The sequence below is a fragment of the Lactuca virosa genome, chromosome 6 (genome assembly GCF_052849685.1).
Source record: "Lactuca virosa cultivar CGN04683 chromosome 6, Lactuca_virosa_CGN04683_v6, whole genome shotgun sequence".
Classification (NCBI taxonomy): Eukaryota; Viridiplantae; Streptophyta; class Magnoliopsida; order Asterales; family Asteraceae; genus Lactuca; species Lactuca virosa.
The window spans coordinates 197,008-212,351 of record NC_136431.1 but is presented as its reverse complement, the minus strand read 5'-3'; the positions used below and the strand labels follow the sequence as shown (position 1 = coordinate 212,351).

At 47.3% G+C, this 15,344-nt stretch overlaps 1 non-coding gene across 1 annotated transcript; it reads right to left on the bottom strand.

Moving 5' to 3' along the window:
* Window positions 1-12,651: 12,651 nt before the first annotated feature.
* Window positions 12,652-12,758, bottom strand: LOC145122871 (small nucleolar RNA R71). The gene has a single exon (XR_013714772.1). It is a non-coding gene; the product is annotated as a small nucleolar RNA R71 (small nucleolar RNA).
* Window positions 12,759-15,344: the final 2,586 nt, after the last annotated feature.

The following is a 15,344-nucleotide window of genomic DNA, read 5'->3' as shown; positions in this document are numbered from 1 at the left end:
TGTGAAGTAATAGCTTTGGGAGCTTAAACCTTGGGATTGTGGAAGGAATTCCAAACTTGAAGAAGAAGTATCAAGGGGAAAACACTAGATCTAGCATCTAGTTCGTTTTGGGCATTGAATTGAGGTATGAATCTGTTACCTTAAGCCTAGATTCTATTTGAGAGTTATAACCAACTTTGAGGAAATGGAAGCAAGCTCAGATCTGGACCTATCACAAGGATATGGTTCCAGATCTGGACCTTCTTCGGTCCCAAATATCATAAAGTTGCACCTTTTATTAAGCTCATTCCCTCTCCATGCATGAAAACCTTGTTGAAGGTTAGTTTTGGTGTTATGGCCATGTGAGGCCTTGCATGCACATAAAGTTTGCAACTTTAAGTGTTATCCACACTACTTGAGGATAGATCTGAAGTTTGGGACCTTGAGTCCCACTGGAAAAAGGCCGTAAACATAATGGACTAAGGGGACTCGGCGAGTCGTGCAAGAGACTCGGCGAGTCGAGAGGGTTTTCTCGTTCACGGCCAAGGGTTTACGGCCACGGGTTCACGGCCAAGGGTTCACGGCCAAGGGTTTACGACCAAGGGTTCACGGCCAAGGGTTTACGGTCAAGGGTGTTCGGTTGAGGTTTACGGTAGTGAACATAAAGGAACTCGACGAGTCGATCGGGTGACTCGGCGAGTCGATGAGTTAAGCAGGGACCCGACGAGTGACTGATTGTACTCGTCGAGTCAAGGTCAATATGGACTGTTGACCTTGACTATAGACCTTGACTTGGACCAGGGTTGACCCTGGGGGTAATTATGGGATATTGCTGAGTTATTTACTCATTGATTATAGATAGTTTGGGAGGAGCAGCGTGGGATATATCTGACTTCAGTTTGCCAGTTCAGCCTTTGAGAGGTGAGTCTTCTCACCATACCCATGGGTCTAAGGCACCAAGGCCGGCCCATTATGTGATTATGATATATGTGTGTTTTGGTATGTCATGTGAATGTGTGTTGTAACATCCCAAATTTCAAGCCCAAAAATTTCATTTTTAATTAAGTAATTCATAACATAGTTTACCAAAACATTTCCCATGCCATGTCATTTGTAAAAGGAAACTTAACAATGTGTCTGAAAATCATATCGTCAAAAGTAAAATAAATCAGAGTACATTCCCAGAAAACTCAATGCGGAAACCATGTGTGTGTGTGATGCGCTGCTACACCGCCGACTCCTTCCCCTTAGACGAAGAGGTACCTGAAACCAAAACTAAAACTGTAAGCACAAAGCTTAGTGAGTTCCCCCATCATACCACATACCATACAATCACATAGCATACATACTGCCGGGCAATTTTGGGGCGCCCGTCCTACCCATGTCAAGCCATTCTGGGGTGCTGACCTGCCCATGTCAAGCCATTCTGGGGTGCTGACCTACCCATGTCAAGCCATTCTGGGGTGCTGACCTACCTATGTCAGGCTGTTCTGGGGTGCCGACCTACCCTCCGGTCTTTCAACCGAACACGGGGACTATTTCACCCCCTACTACTAACACATAATATCAAATCTCAATCATGCTGTCAGACATATCTGGGGTGTCCGACCTACCCGTTGGTCCTAACGACCGATTCGGGGACTAGTCCCCTCCTACTGATACTATCTCACATAACATAGCAAACTAGCATAGTCACATATCAAGCAAACTAGCATACTCGCATATCAAGCAATAGTAGACAAGACAATTATCACAAAGACAATCATCTCAGCTACATAACAACTAGTGGGCCAGCCTTGGTGCCTTAGACCCACTTCTACTGGAAGGTAACTCACCTCGATGTCGTGTAGTGTCGGAACTGTCCTCGACGTGAAGGTTGGCTCTCCTCGACTCCTCAATCCCTAACCAGGGTCAACTCAAGTCCAGTCAAAGTCAATATTGGACAAAGTCAGCACCCAGTTGACTTGACTCGCCGAGTTGGTCTACCAACTCGTCGAGTCCATACTTCATTAACCCGATCCAACCCCGAATCTACTCGTCAAGTCTAGCAAGAACTCGACGGGTTCTACTTCATTCAAACCATCGGGACCATCTTCATCCGACTCGCCGAGTTCATCTCCCTCATAAGAATGTGTCCAGTCTATGACTCGCCGAGTTGTATGAACAACTCGTCGAGTCCATCTTCAAAGATTGGGAGATTGCCTTGGACCCGCCGAGTCTGTTCTAGCACTCGTCGAGTCCCATGATTTCCAGGTCCAAGGCAAACCCTTAGCAGGCTGAGCGTTCCTTCCACTCAACCAAAACCATTTCCAGAAGACGTTTCTTGGGGAAAAAGCGTCTCGACTCGCCGATTCACCCAAGTGACTCGCCTAGTCCCTCCTTATCCATTACTATACAGTCGATTTCAGTGGGACTTAATGCATCCAAAACATAGAACTGACCTCCTAGGGTCCCTTTTATACGTAAAGTCACGAACTTGGTGCACATGCATGGGATCTTGGCTCAAGAAGCCATAAAAGATGGCCTACAAGATGCATGGGGTGTTTATGGCAACAAAGTTGGCATCTTTATGCCATAAAGACCCCCAATGGCCCCAGATCTGAAGTCATAACTTCATATCACACTTCACAACCCGAAAATGGCTTAGAAAGCCCTAAATATACCAAGATCCAAGCCCTAGAGATGATTATTTACATGGAAGATCAAGATAGGCGATTTTTACCTTAAATGAGCTGGAAATGGAACACAATCTCTGGATCTCTAATCTCCCACTTGAACTCTCAAGCTCCTTTCTTCTTCTCAAGCTTCACAAACCACCAAATGCACCAAAATGGCCTTAGATCACACAAAAACGGCCAGGGTTTCGATATACAGACTTAAGAGAGTGATAGGGGCGAGGGAGGATGAGATAAGATGTTTAAATAGGGTGCAAACCCTCAATTTAGGGTTTTACTCAAACAGCACCTACTCGCCGAGTCAGTCTCCGACTCGTCGAGTAGGTCACTTAAACTTCCCGCGGATCCCGTCTCTACTCGACGAGTCGGGTCACCAACTCGTCGAGTCCCAGAGAAAATACATACAATTCTTGAATTAAAGACATACCAGGGATCAGGTGTGACAAATCTCCCCCACTTATCTTAGACTTCGTCCTCGAAGTCTGCTGCTTGATCCTGAAAAAGCTCGGGGTAATGCTCCCTCATCTCGTCCTCCGGCTCCCAGGTCCATTCCGAGCCCTTTCGGTGCTGCCACTGCACCTTTACCAGCTCCACTCTCTTGTTCCTCAGATCCTCTGACTTCTTGTCAAGGATTGCCACTGGCCGCTCGATGTAATTCATGCGGTCATCAACCTGAATATCCTCTAAAGGCACCACTGCCGAATCGTCCACCAGACACTTCCGCAGCTGGGAGACGTGAAAAGTGCTATGGATCTGACTGAGTTCGGCTGGCAGATCCAGCCTATATGCCACCTTGCCCACCCGGGCTACAACCCTGAAGGGTCCAATATACCTGGGGCCCAGCTTGCCCCGCTTCCTGAATCGAATGACGCCCTTCCAAGGCGACACTTTCAGGAGCACCATGTCCCCGACCTGGAACTCCAGGTCCGATCGACGCTTGTCGAAATAAATTTTCTGCCGACTCTGAGCAGTCTGAAGCCTGCTCCGCACCTGTTGGATCTTCTCCGTAGTCTTGAGTACCACCTCGGTACTCCCCATGACCCTCTGACCAACCTCACCCCAGCATATCGGGGTTCTGCACTTCCTCCCATACAACATCTCGAAAGGAGGACGGTCGATGCTCGCATGATAACTATTATTATAAGAGAACTCTGCCAACGGAAGGTAGGTATCCCAGCTACCTCCGAAATCTAAAACACACGCCCGCAGCATATCCTTTAGCGTTTGGATGGTCCGCTCGCTCTGACCATCCGTCTGCGGGTGAAAGGCGGTGCTAAAATGCAGACGAGTACCCAGCTCGTCATGAAACTTCTTCCAAAACCTGGAAGTGAACCGCACATCTCTGTCGGAAATCACTGAAACTGGCACCCCATGTCGCGCCACTACCTCTCTAATGTAGATGTCGGGCAACTTTTCAGCTGAAATACTCTCCTGAATCGGAATAAAATGGGCGCTCTTGGTCAACCGATCAACGATGACCCAAATTGAATCCACTCCACGCGCGGTCCTGGGAAGCTTCGTAATGAAGTCCATCGTAATATCCTCCCACTTCCACAGTGGGATATCTAACGGCTGGACCTTATCGTGAGGTCTCTGGTGCTCAGCCTTGACCTTCCTGCAGGTCAGACACCTCTCCACAACCCAGGCTATGTCCATCTTCATACAGGGCCACCAATAATCGAGACGAAGATCCCTGTACATCTTCGTCGCCCCAGGATAGATAGAGAACCTAGATTTGTGCGCCTCTGCCATCAATACCTGGCGCACACCCCCATGATAAGGGACCCACACCCTATGGTGAAGAGTCAACAATCCCCGGCTATCGTAGTCGAAGGAGGAAACCTGACCCACAATTCGCTCACTCTTTCGATGTTCCTCCTTCATGGCCTCCTGCTGGGCCTCCCGAATCTGCTCCAACAGCGGAGTCACAACTGTCATCCTCAGACAGATGCCCCTGATTGGCACTGCCTTGCGGCTAAGTGCATCGGCCACGACATTGGCCTTCCCCGGGTGGTAGAGGATCTCACAATCATAATCCTTCATCACATCAAGCCACCGACGCTGCCTCATATTCAGATTTGGCTGGTCCATGAGATACCTCAGGCTCTTGTGGTCCGTGTAAATGGTACAACGAACCCCATAGAGGTAATGACGCCAAATCTTGAGGGCGAAAACAACAGCCCCCATCTCCAAATCGTGTGTCGGATAATTCGCCTCGTGAGGCTTCAGCTGCCTCGAAGCGTAAGCAACAACATGCCCCCTCCACATCAATACCCAAACCTGAGATGGATGCGTCGCAGTATACAACAAAATCCTCCATGCCCTCCGGCGGGGCTAGGATTGGCGCCTCACACAATCTCCGTCTCAATGTCTCAAACGCAGGCTGTTGCTCAGGCCCCCAGCGAAAGACCACGACTTTCCTTGTTAGCCTGGTCAGGGGCACGACTATCTTTGAGAAGTCCTGAATGAATCTCCGATAGTAGCCCGCCAATCCCAGGAAGCTCCGAATCTCGGATGGAGACCTCGAGACCTCCCACCTCATCACGGCCTCAACCTTGGCCAGATCAACCGATATCCCGTCCTGGTTGACAAGGTGCCCAAGAAACTGCACCTCGCGCAACCAGAACTCACACTTGGAGAACTTAGCATACAAGCTCTCCCTCCTCAAAGTATCCAAAACCTCTCGCAAGTGCTCCTTATGCTGCTCTCGTGTCTTGGAATAAACCAAGATGTCATCGATGAAAAATATCACGGACCGATCCAACATCGGTCTGCACACGCGGTTCATGAGGTCCATGAACGCGGCAAGAGCATTGGTGAGCCCGAAAGGCATCACCACGAACTCATAGTGGCCATAACGCGTCCGAAACCCAGTCTTCTGCACATCCTCCTCTCTGACCCTCATCTGATGATACCCTGAAAGCAAATCAATCTTGGAGAACCAAGATGCTCCCTGTAGCTGGTCAAAGAGGTCATCGATCCTCGGGAGTGGGTAACGATTCTTCACCGTTACCTTATTCAACTCCCTATAGTCTATACACATCTGATGCGACCCGTCCTTCTTTTTCACGAACAGAATCGGGGCTCCCCAGGGTGAATTGCTCGGTCTAATGAATCCCTTGTCTAACAGCTCCTGCAGATGTGTAGACAACTCCTGCATCTCAGGAGGAGCCAACCGATACGGTGCCTTGGCTATCGGAGCCGCACTAGGGACTAGGTCGATCCTGAACTCTACCTGCCGCTCCGGAGGTATTCCAGGCAACTCCTCGGGGAATACATCCGCGAACTCTCGTACCACTGGCACGTCGCCCACTGTCGCCTTACCCGCCTCCCGGGTAATCATAACATAGGCGACAAATCCCGCGCAACCCTGTTGAATGTAGCGCCTAGCTCTCGCTGCTGAACATAAAGCTGGTCCTCGCTGTGGCCTCTCGGCCTGAATCACCAGCTCTCCCCCACTTGGGGTCCTGATCCGCACCAACTGCTTCGCACAGTCAATCACTGCCCCATTGGGGCTTAGCCAATGCATACCAATAATAACCTTGTTCCCCCGCAAAGATATGGGAACCAAGTCTACCAGGTAACGTTCCTCGAACAGCCTCAAAACACAATCTCGGTAGACCTCTAATGCTCGCACTAACGGGTCGTCCGCAATCTCGACCTCTAAAGGGCAATCCAACATGCCCGAAGACTCAGGAAACTTCTTGCTAAGCGCAAGAGAGACAAACGATCGGGTAGCACCCGAATCAAACAATACCTGAACTGGGATACCGTTCACATGGAACGATCCTAAACAGAGCACATACATAACATATCAAAATCACAGCGACATAAAACAAAAGCATAAGAAAGGAATCGTACCCGTCACCACATCGGGTGCAGCACGTGCCTCCTCGGCTGTCAACTGAAATGCTCGGCTCCGCACCACTGGAGCCTCTACCTTGGCCTTCTGGCCATCCGTAACCCGCACTGTCACTGGAGTCGGCGCCGCCGCTGGCGCTGCTGCTGTCGCTGCTGTCAATCTAGGGCAGTTGGCCTTCTTATTGCCCCTCTGATTGCAATGGAAGCAAATCAGGTCTGACATCTGCACTGCGGGAGCGGGGGCAGTACAATCTCTGCCAAAGTGCCCAGTCTTGCCGCAGTTGTAGCAGCCAGTCGATCCCGCTCTACAAGCTCCCTCATGCGGCCTGCCGCATTTCCTGCAGCGGCTCTGGCCTGGCTGGCCCTTCGACCTAACGTCGGATCCCTTGGGTTTCTTCCCCGAAACCACTATCACCTGCTCAGTCTCTGCTTTCCTCTTCCCGACGTGCTCCAAATCGAGCTCCCTTTCCCACGCCCTGGCAATCATAGACTCCAGGGTCGGGCAGGCTGAATAGCTGACATGCTCCCGAATATCAGCCCTCAACATATCATGGTAGCGGGTCTTCCACATCTCCTCATCCCCCGCATACTGGGGTACCAACAGAGCCCTCTCCCTGAACTTGGCGGTGATCTCCGCTACTGACTCAGTCGTCTGCCTCATGTCCAAAAACTCCCTGGCCAACTGCTGAAGCTCCACAGCCGGCGCAAACTCAGCCCTGAATCTGGTCACGAAATCTGACCACGATATAGCCTCCACGGCTGGGGCTGCCAGCGAGTCACCGAATGACTCCCACCAGTCCCTGGCTCTATCCCTCAAACATCCCGCAGCAAAGCGGACCTCCGACCCTTCCGGGCAGAAGCTCGTCAACTGCGTAGACTCAATGTCTGCGATCCATCTCCTGGCAGCAATGGGGTCCTTCACCCCGTGAAAGTCCGGCGCACCACTCCCTCTGAAGTCCTTGAAGGACAGTGTGCGCATACCCGCTTGGCCAGACGCCAAATCACTCCTGAATGATCGGAGGCGATCCTCCATCAGCTCGATAATCCCCTCCTTGATCGACCAGAAAATAACCAGGGTCGACTCAAGGATACCTCTCGTGATCTCAGACGCGATGAACTCGCGTAGCCTGTCGTCAACCTGCTCGGATCCTGCACCCGAGCCCGATCCTGATCCTGATCCAGAACCTCCTGCTCCATGTTGTGTAACCACCATACTGAAAATAAACACGCAATCGTCAGGATCATACATACTCCCGAGAGGTCTCACACACTCTCCAAGTTTCCTGGTTCCATCTCGGCCCTCCCTGACTCGAGTACGGATCCTCTGCTTCCAGTAGTACGGGCCCATACTACCTTCCACATCTATCCGTACTTTCCTCAAGGATTGCCTCAACTTCGCCAAGTCCCTTAACCAATATCCCTTTCCAACTAATCTCATCCTAGGCTTTCCTAGGCCACTCTTCGACCTACTCTCCGCCATCAGCTGCACTAGGAGTCCTTACCGCCCTTCCCTAACTAGCTTGCGGATACTGTTACATATCCGCTTACTAGTTAGTTAAAGTTAGCCAGGACCCCTATAGCATAAAGCAATCAACATTCGTGCATTGAGTAACCACATCAAGCATAACCTAACCAGACTATCCTACTGCTGACTAGACAGTCCTAGCATACAACTCATACAACAGGCATTCAAGGCATCCTCCTAGATCCTTAGCCCTAGTCTAGCATGCAGTTTTAAGAATCATATATCAGGCATACAAGGCATCATCCTAGATCCTTAGCCCTAGTCTAGCATGCAGTTCTCAGGATCATATATCACATGACATAACATAACAAGTATGGGTATCTTGGGGAAAACTTACTTGAGCTCGGCCGGTCGCACGCATCACACACCTTGTTCTTTCTCAAAACTCTTTGACTCAGATTTTTTTTTGAAAACCATTTTCCTTGTAAAAATCCTTTAATCCCTCAGTTTGACTCCGAACACCCCCGAGGGTGTGTCCGAATCCCTCAAACTAGGGCTCTGATACCAACTTGTAACATCCCAAATTTCAAGCCCAAAAATTTCATTTTTAATTAAGTAATTCACAACATAGTTTACCAAAACATTTCCCATGCCATGTCATTTGTAAAAAGAAACTTAACAATGTGTCTGAAAATCATATCGTCAAAAGTAAAATAAATCAGAGTACATTCCCAGAAAACTCAATGCGGAAACCATGTGTGTGTGTGATGCGTTGCTACACCGCCGGCTCCTTCCCCTTAGACGAAGAGGTACCTGAAACCAAAACTAAAACTGCTTAGTGAGTTCCCCCATCATGCCACATACCATACAATCACATAGCATACATACTGTCAGGCAATTCTGGGGCGCCCGTCCTACCCATGTCAAGCCATTCTGGGGTGCTGACCTGCCCATGTCAAGCCATTCTGGGGTGCTGACCTACCCATGTTAAGCCATTCTAGGGTGTTGACCTACCCATGTCAGGCTGTTCTGGGGTGCCGACCTACCCTCCGGTCTTTCAACCGAATACGGGGACTATTTCACCCCCTACTGCTAACACATAATATCATATCTCAATCATGCTGTCAGACGTATCTGGGGTGTCCGACCTACCCGTTGGTCCTAACGACCGATTCGGGGACTAGTCCCCTCCTACTGATACTATCTCACATAACATATCAAACTAGCATAGTCACATATCAAGCAAACTAGCATACTCACATATCAAGCAATAGCATACCAGACAATTATCACAATGACAATCATCTCAGCTAAACAACTACTAGTGGGCCGGCCTTGGTGCCTTAGACCCACTTCTACTGGAAGGTAACTCGCCTCGATGTCGTGTAGTGTCGGAACTGTCCTCGGCGTGAAGGTCGGCTCTCCTCGACTCCTCAATCCCTACACGACAACCCTTAAGTCATCAAACAGAACATACAACCCTAACCAGGGTCAACTCAAGTCCAGTCAAAGTCAATATTGGACAAAGTCAACACCCAGTTGACTTGACTCGCCGAGTTGGTCTACCAACTCGTCGAGTCCATACTTCACTAACCCGATCCAACCCCGACTCTACTCGTCGAGTCTAGCAAGAACTCGACGGGTTCTACTTCATTCAAACCATCGGGACCATCTTCATCCGACTCGCTGAGTTCATCCTTGAACTCGTCGAGTTCATCTCCCTCATAAGAATGTTTCCAGTCCATGACTCACCGAGTTGTATGAACAACTCGTCGAGTCCATCTTCAAAGATTGGGAATTGCCTTGGACTCGCCGAGTCTGTTCTAGCACTCATCGAGTCCCATGATTTCCAGGTCCAAGGCACACCCTTAGCAGGCTGAGCGTTCCTTCCACTCAACCAAAACCATTTCCAGAAGACGTTTCTTGGGGAAAAGCGTCTCGACTCGCCGATTCACCCAAGTGACTCGCCAAGTCCCTCCTTGTCCATTACTATACAGTCGATTTCAGTGGGAATTAATGCATCCAAAACATAGATCTGATCTCATAGGGTCCCTTTTATACGTAAAGTCACGAACTTGGTGCACATGCATGGGATCTTGGCTCAAGAAGCCATAAAAGATGGCCTACAAGATGCATGGGGTGCTTATGGCAACAAAGTTGGCATCTTTATGCCATAAAGACCCCTAATGGCCCCAGATCTGAAGTCATAACTTCATATCACACTTCACAACCCGAAAATGGCTTAGAAAGCCCTAAATATACCAAGATCCAAGCCCTAGATATGATTATTTACATGGAAGCTCAAGATAGGAGCTTTTTACCTTAAATGAGCTGGAAATGGAATATTAATACTTTTTGGCTAATTTATTGCAATTATGGAACAAAAAATGCTTAATTACGTTTAAATTATATTTTCAGTTCAAAAGAAGTGCTCGGAAGCAAAAGGAAGCAGGAGAAGCTATCAGGAGCTTGGGAATCAAAGAAAGAAGAAAAGAGCCAAAAAACCAAGAAGGACTCGGCGAGTTGAACCTTGACTCGACAAGTTCCCACGAACATTCTCGAAGCAGAAGAGTCATTGCCTTGCCGTACACGGGGATTTAATGAGAGACTCGACGAGTCAGCCCCTGGACAGGACGAGTCGCTTCTAATCTATAAAAAGGGGCTTTCAGATCGACACCCGATTTTTCTAAGAAAACCCTTGGAGGATACTTTTTGATTGAAGGACTGTTGGAGCGTAGGAAGTCAAGGAATCAAGTCTACATTCAATCTTAAGGAGGATTAAGGCAAAAATCAAGTTTACTCTTACCCAATGTCTTGTCTAAGCCATGTTTTTATTAGTAGATTTCGTTTGTGACTTTGATTTTTCTGTAATCATGAGCTAAGACTATTTTTTCTGTTTAGGAAAGACAAAGTTTGTGATTATGTGTTGATTTTATGATTTGGATTATTCTTATTTGGTGATTTGTTTTGCTAAGCTTGTTAAAGACCCTTATGTGTTAATTATAACTATTTTCTGTTAATTAACCTGTAATTAAGTTGCATGACCATCTCTTAATTGCTAATCTCATATGATTTATGTGAAAACATTGTTATATGCCTAGGAATAGTGAACGTGAAACTAGGGTTAATAGAGAATAGGAAAATCAACGTGTGAGCTTGTGTGACGAACCATCAGCAAGAGGTTAATTGAAGGACCAATTTAGTTAACCACTACAAGTCTTACTTAACCTGAATAAATAAACTAGGAAATTCATTAATTTAGACAACTGGCAACTGCTTAGATTAATTTGTTTTCTAAGGACTAGTAATAGCAAATGTGAACCTAATCACCTTAATCGGTAGCCAAAGAAGAATTAATCCATTGCACTTTTCATAAAATCAACCATAGGATCAAATGAGTCAAACCTAAACAGAAGTCTCCTTTACCATTGAATTTAGTTGATTTTTACTCTCTAGCTGTTATTTGTTTTGTTTGAGTTTTAGTTAGATATTTAAGTTTTCTAGTCTTGCAAAACTAGAGAAAACCCCTTCTTTTATTATTTGTTTTTAGATAGTATTAGTAGTTAATTTAAAATTTACCGTTCCCTGAGTTCGATACCCTGCTTACTAAAAGTTATACCACCAATTGACAGGTACACTGCCTATTGCGTGTCAAATTTACATTAGAAAAGTAGGATTAAAACTAGTTGGCTTTACACACATCAAGTTTTTGGCGCCGTTGCCGGGGAACGGTTCTAAAATTTAATTTGATTACTAGTGTTATCGATCCTTTGTGTAAGATCCTTCTTGCACAAAGTTACTGTAGTAGTAAATTAGTTATTAGGATAAATTTGAAATTTTTATGTTTTAGGATTTTTGATTAAACTTTTTCTGTTTTAGCCTTGAACTCGCCGAGTGCATTCGAAGCTACTCGGCGAGTCCATAGCTGATTACCAGTTTCGTTTTTAATTCAATTTTTGTTCTTTTTACGCGTGTTTTCTGTTTTGTTTGCAATTCGTATATGACCAGAGGAGGAGGCACACCTTTGATTCCACCACTTGAAGACCCGGAAGCAACCTTGAAGAAAAACAAAGGCAAAACCGTAGGAGAAACCGCAACATCAAAGAATTCGCCATTGAAGAATCTAAAATATGTTTTTAGTAAGAAAAAGGACAAGAAAGCGGGTGAATCCAACAACTTTTCAGAGGCGAACGAAGACCCGAACAAGGACGATATCGTGTACGAATCCGAAAAAGAAGAAAGCGAATCCGAAGGAGGAAGCGACATAGAGGGCGAACTAGCTAACACCATGGCTAACATCGATGAAGTTCCCATGGGAGAATGTAAGAAAAGGATGCGTGACGACACCGGCCCGGGGCTTGTACAACCCGCGATTCCCAAAACTGCCACCTTTGAACTCAAAGGCCACATACTAGCACAACTTAAGGAGATTCCATTCTACGGGAAAGATCACGAGGACGCATACAAGCACTTAGATGAGGTCAGTGACATAGCCGACTACTTCAATGTCCCCAATGTGGCTCGCGACGCCGTCTGCTTCGTATGCTACCAGTCACGTTTAAGGGAGCTGCGAAATACTGGCTCAAATCACTCCCTCCAAGATCCATTACCACTTGGGCCAAGATGAAGGAAAAATTCATTGATCAATTTTGCCCTCCTTCAAAGATAGCCAAGTTGAAGAAAGCCATAACAAAATTTGAGCAACAAGCTGGAGAGTCCTTATACGAGGCGTCAGAGAGATACAAAGGTTTACTAAGGAATTGACCAGATCATGATCTTAATAGCAAACAAGAAGTCTCCATTTTCTATGATGGAGTGAATGTGACCACAAGGCAACTTCTTGACTCGCAAGGACCGCTCACGAAGAAAGCACCCCCGGTGATAAAGCAACTAATTGAAGAATTCTCTAAACACTCCAGAGAATATCATAACCCAAGGAATGAACCAAGTCGGGGGGTGGTGAATTCTATTACTGATGATATGGCAGCAATGATGGCAAAATTGGAAAGCATGGATCGAAGAATGACTAAGATGGACCAATCCATCCATGCCATTAGAGTGGGTTGTGAAAACTGTAGAGGGCCTCACCTTACTAAAGATTGCGACCTTGACGAGAACGGGAACCGGAAAGTACAAGTGTGCTACTCAAGTGGTGATAGGTACGATGACAATTGGTGAAAACCCAAGAAGGAATGGCTCCCTTATGATGAGTACAAAAAGGCAAAGGAGGAAAAGTACAAACAAAAAGATAGGGGCTTTTATCAAAATGTGGCAACCCGAAATTTTTTTACTTTTAAAGCCCAATGAATCAACTCAAATGAGTGTCAAACTCACTAGTAATGAGTTCTAGCCTGGTTAAAGGTCAAACTTCATGACTGACTCTACTCGCCGAGTCAACCCGTTGACTCGTCGAGTCCTTATACTCTGAAAACTCTTAGAACACGACTCAACTCGCCGAGTCACCCCAAGACTCGTCGAGTCCAACGATCTCCGAGTCCCATCCTGCTCAACTCACCGAGTCACCTCCCGACTCACTGCTTCGAGGTTTAACCAGAAGAGATTGGGGTTCTGCAACCAGACTCGCCGAGTCCAAGAACAGACTCACCGATTCCAAGGCAATCTTCAACAGACTCGCCGAGTTGTTCTTCCAACTCGTCGAGTCCATGCACATGTTCATACAACTCGTCGAGTACACCCATGTGACTCGCCGAGTCTCTCCAGTTCTCAATCCATACAGTGGCTTTTCGAACCATGCAGGGGCTCCAATCCATAGATCTACTCTTCTACAGTCTAACCCTCACATAAAGTGGCAAACTTTACGTGAAACCAAGGAGATATAGGCCCAAAAGACTCTAGGGCTAGGGTTAAGGACTAGGGGGCTTCACCAATATCTCTTAGACAGGAGCTTTATGACATTTTGGACCATCACAAGCCTAGATCTGAGGTAGCAACCTCAGATCTAAGCCTCTTACTCGAAATAGCTCTCAATCATACCAAAAATGCCCCAAATCTCAAATGATAAAAGATCTAGATGCAAAAGAGCCCAAGCAACAACTTATTACCTCCAATATAAGCTCCAACTGAAGTAGATCCCGGATCTACACCACTCCTTTGCAGCAAGCCTCTTGATCTTCAAGCCTCTTTCCAAGATTTCCTCCTCCAAAGCTCTATTCTCTCTAATAATGGAGGCTCACTCGATTTTAGGGTTTCTGGATCTCAAAAGGGTAGTAAAGAGGCTAAGGGTGGGTTATAATGTTCTTTATATAGGGCATAACCCCCAGGATTAGGGTTTTCTCTCTACAGCACCAACTCGTCGAGTCCAAGCCGCCGACTCGACGAGTTGGCCACTTAAACCACAACAGAATCCCGCTCCGACTCGGCGAGTAAGCAGACCTACTCGTCGAGTCCCTTCTTTTATTTACACTTTTGGCCCTTCATTGAACTTCTGAAATTTCGGGATGTTACAACTCTCCCCCACTTAAATTAGGCTTCGTCCTCGAAGCCTACTGCAACATACGCTTCAGAACAAACCCCTTGCACTGCAGACTCCGATTTCTCAATCAACTCAAGTTCTTACAAACCCTACTTCTGCATCTCTCTTAAAATGGCTTATTCTCGTGTGGCATCCTTGCCACTACTCCAAGCCGACCATTGGCCTTTCAACTCAAAAGCACCACCTATCAATCACGAATCACCCGATAATACTAACCCTTCATATCAGGGGCACACTTCCGCGCCCTGCAAACGCTAGATTCTACAAACACCCACTGAGCTCTGCTAAGACACTAATCCATCTTCCTTCGCCCAAGATTTGCGATAACCCTGATAACTTGCAACCTGGAACGAACCCTGTTCCCTTTTCCGATTCTATCCCTTACGCGCTGACAGGATACTGCATCCTTCAACTCCCATAACCCATCAACCAACCATATCGCGCAACCACTCGTACCTGGCCCAATCAGCCTCGGGCTGGAATACCAGGCACGCCTATAACGGGTCCAGTCATTCCCAGGATGGTATACCCACGCATCCTCATGTATGTTTGGCCCAATCAACCCTCGGGTTGGAATACCAAACACACCAGGTCCAATCAATCATAGGGTCCGGTCATCCTCATGATGGAATACCCTAGATTGGAATACCTCCACACACATGACCCAAACCTACAACCATGCTCGGGACCCAAGGACCTTGTCCTTGCGTCACCCTCGAACCCTTCGTTTCGACACAACTAAGTGTAACCCACTCACACCTCCTTATCACGGTCTATAGGTCCTCGCCCTCCGACTGCAATATCCTTATACAGTCCTCATCACCGGTCCAGACTACTCCCGAGTCTGTCAACCTGCCATCTCACTTTCCTC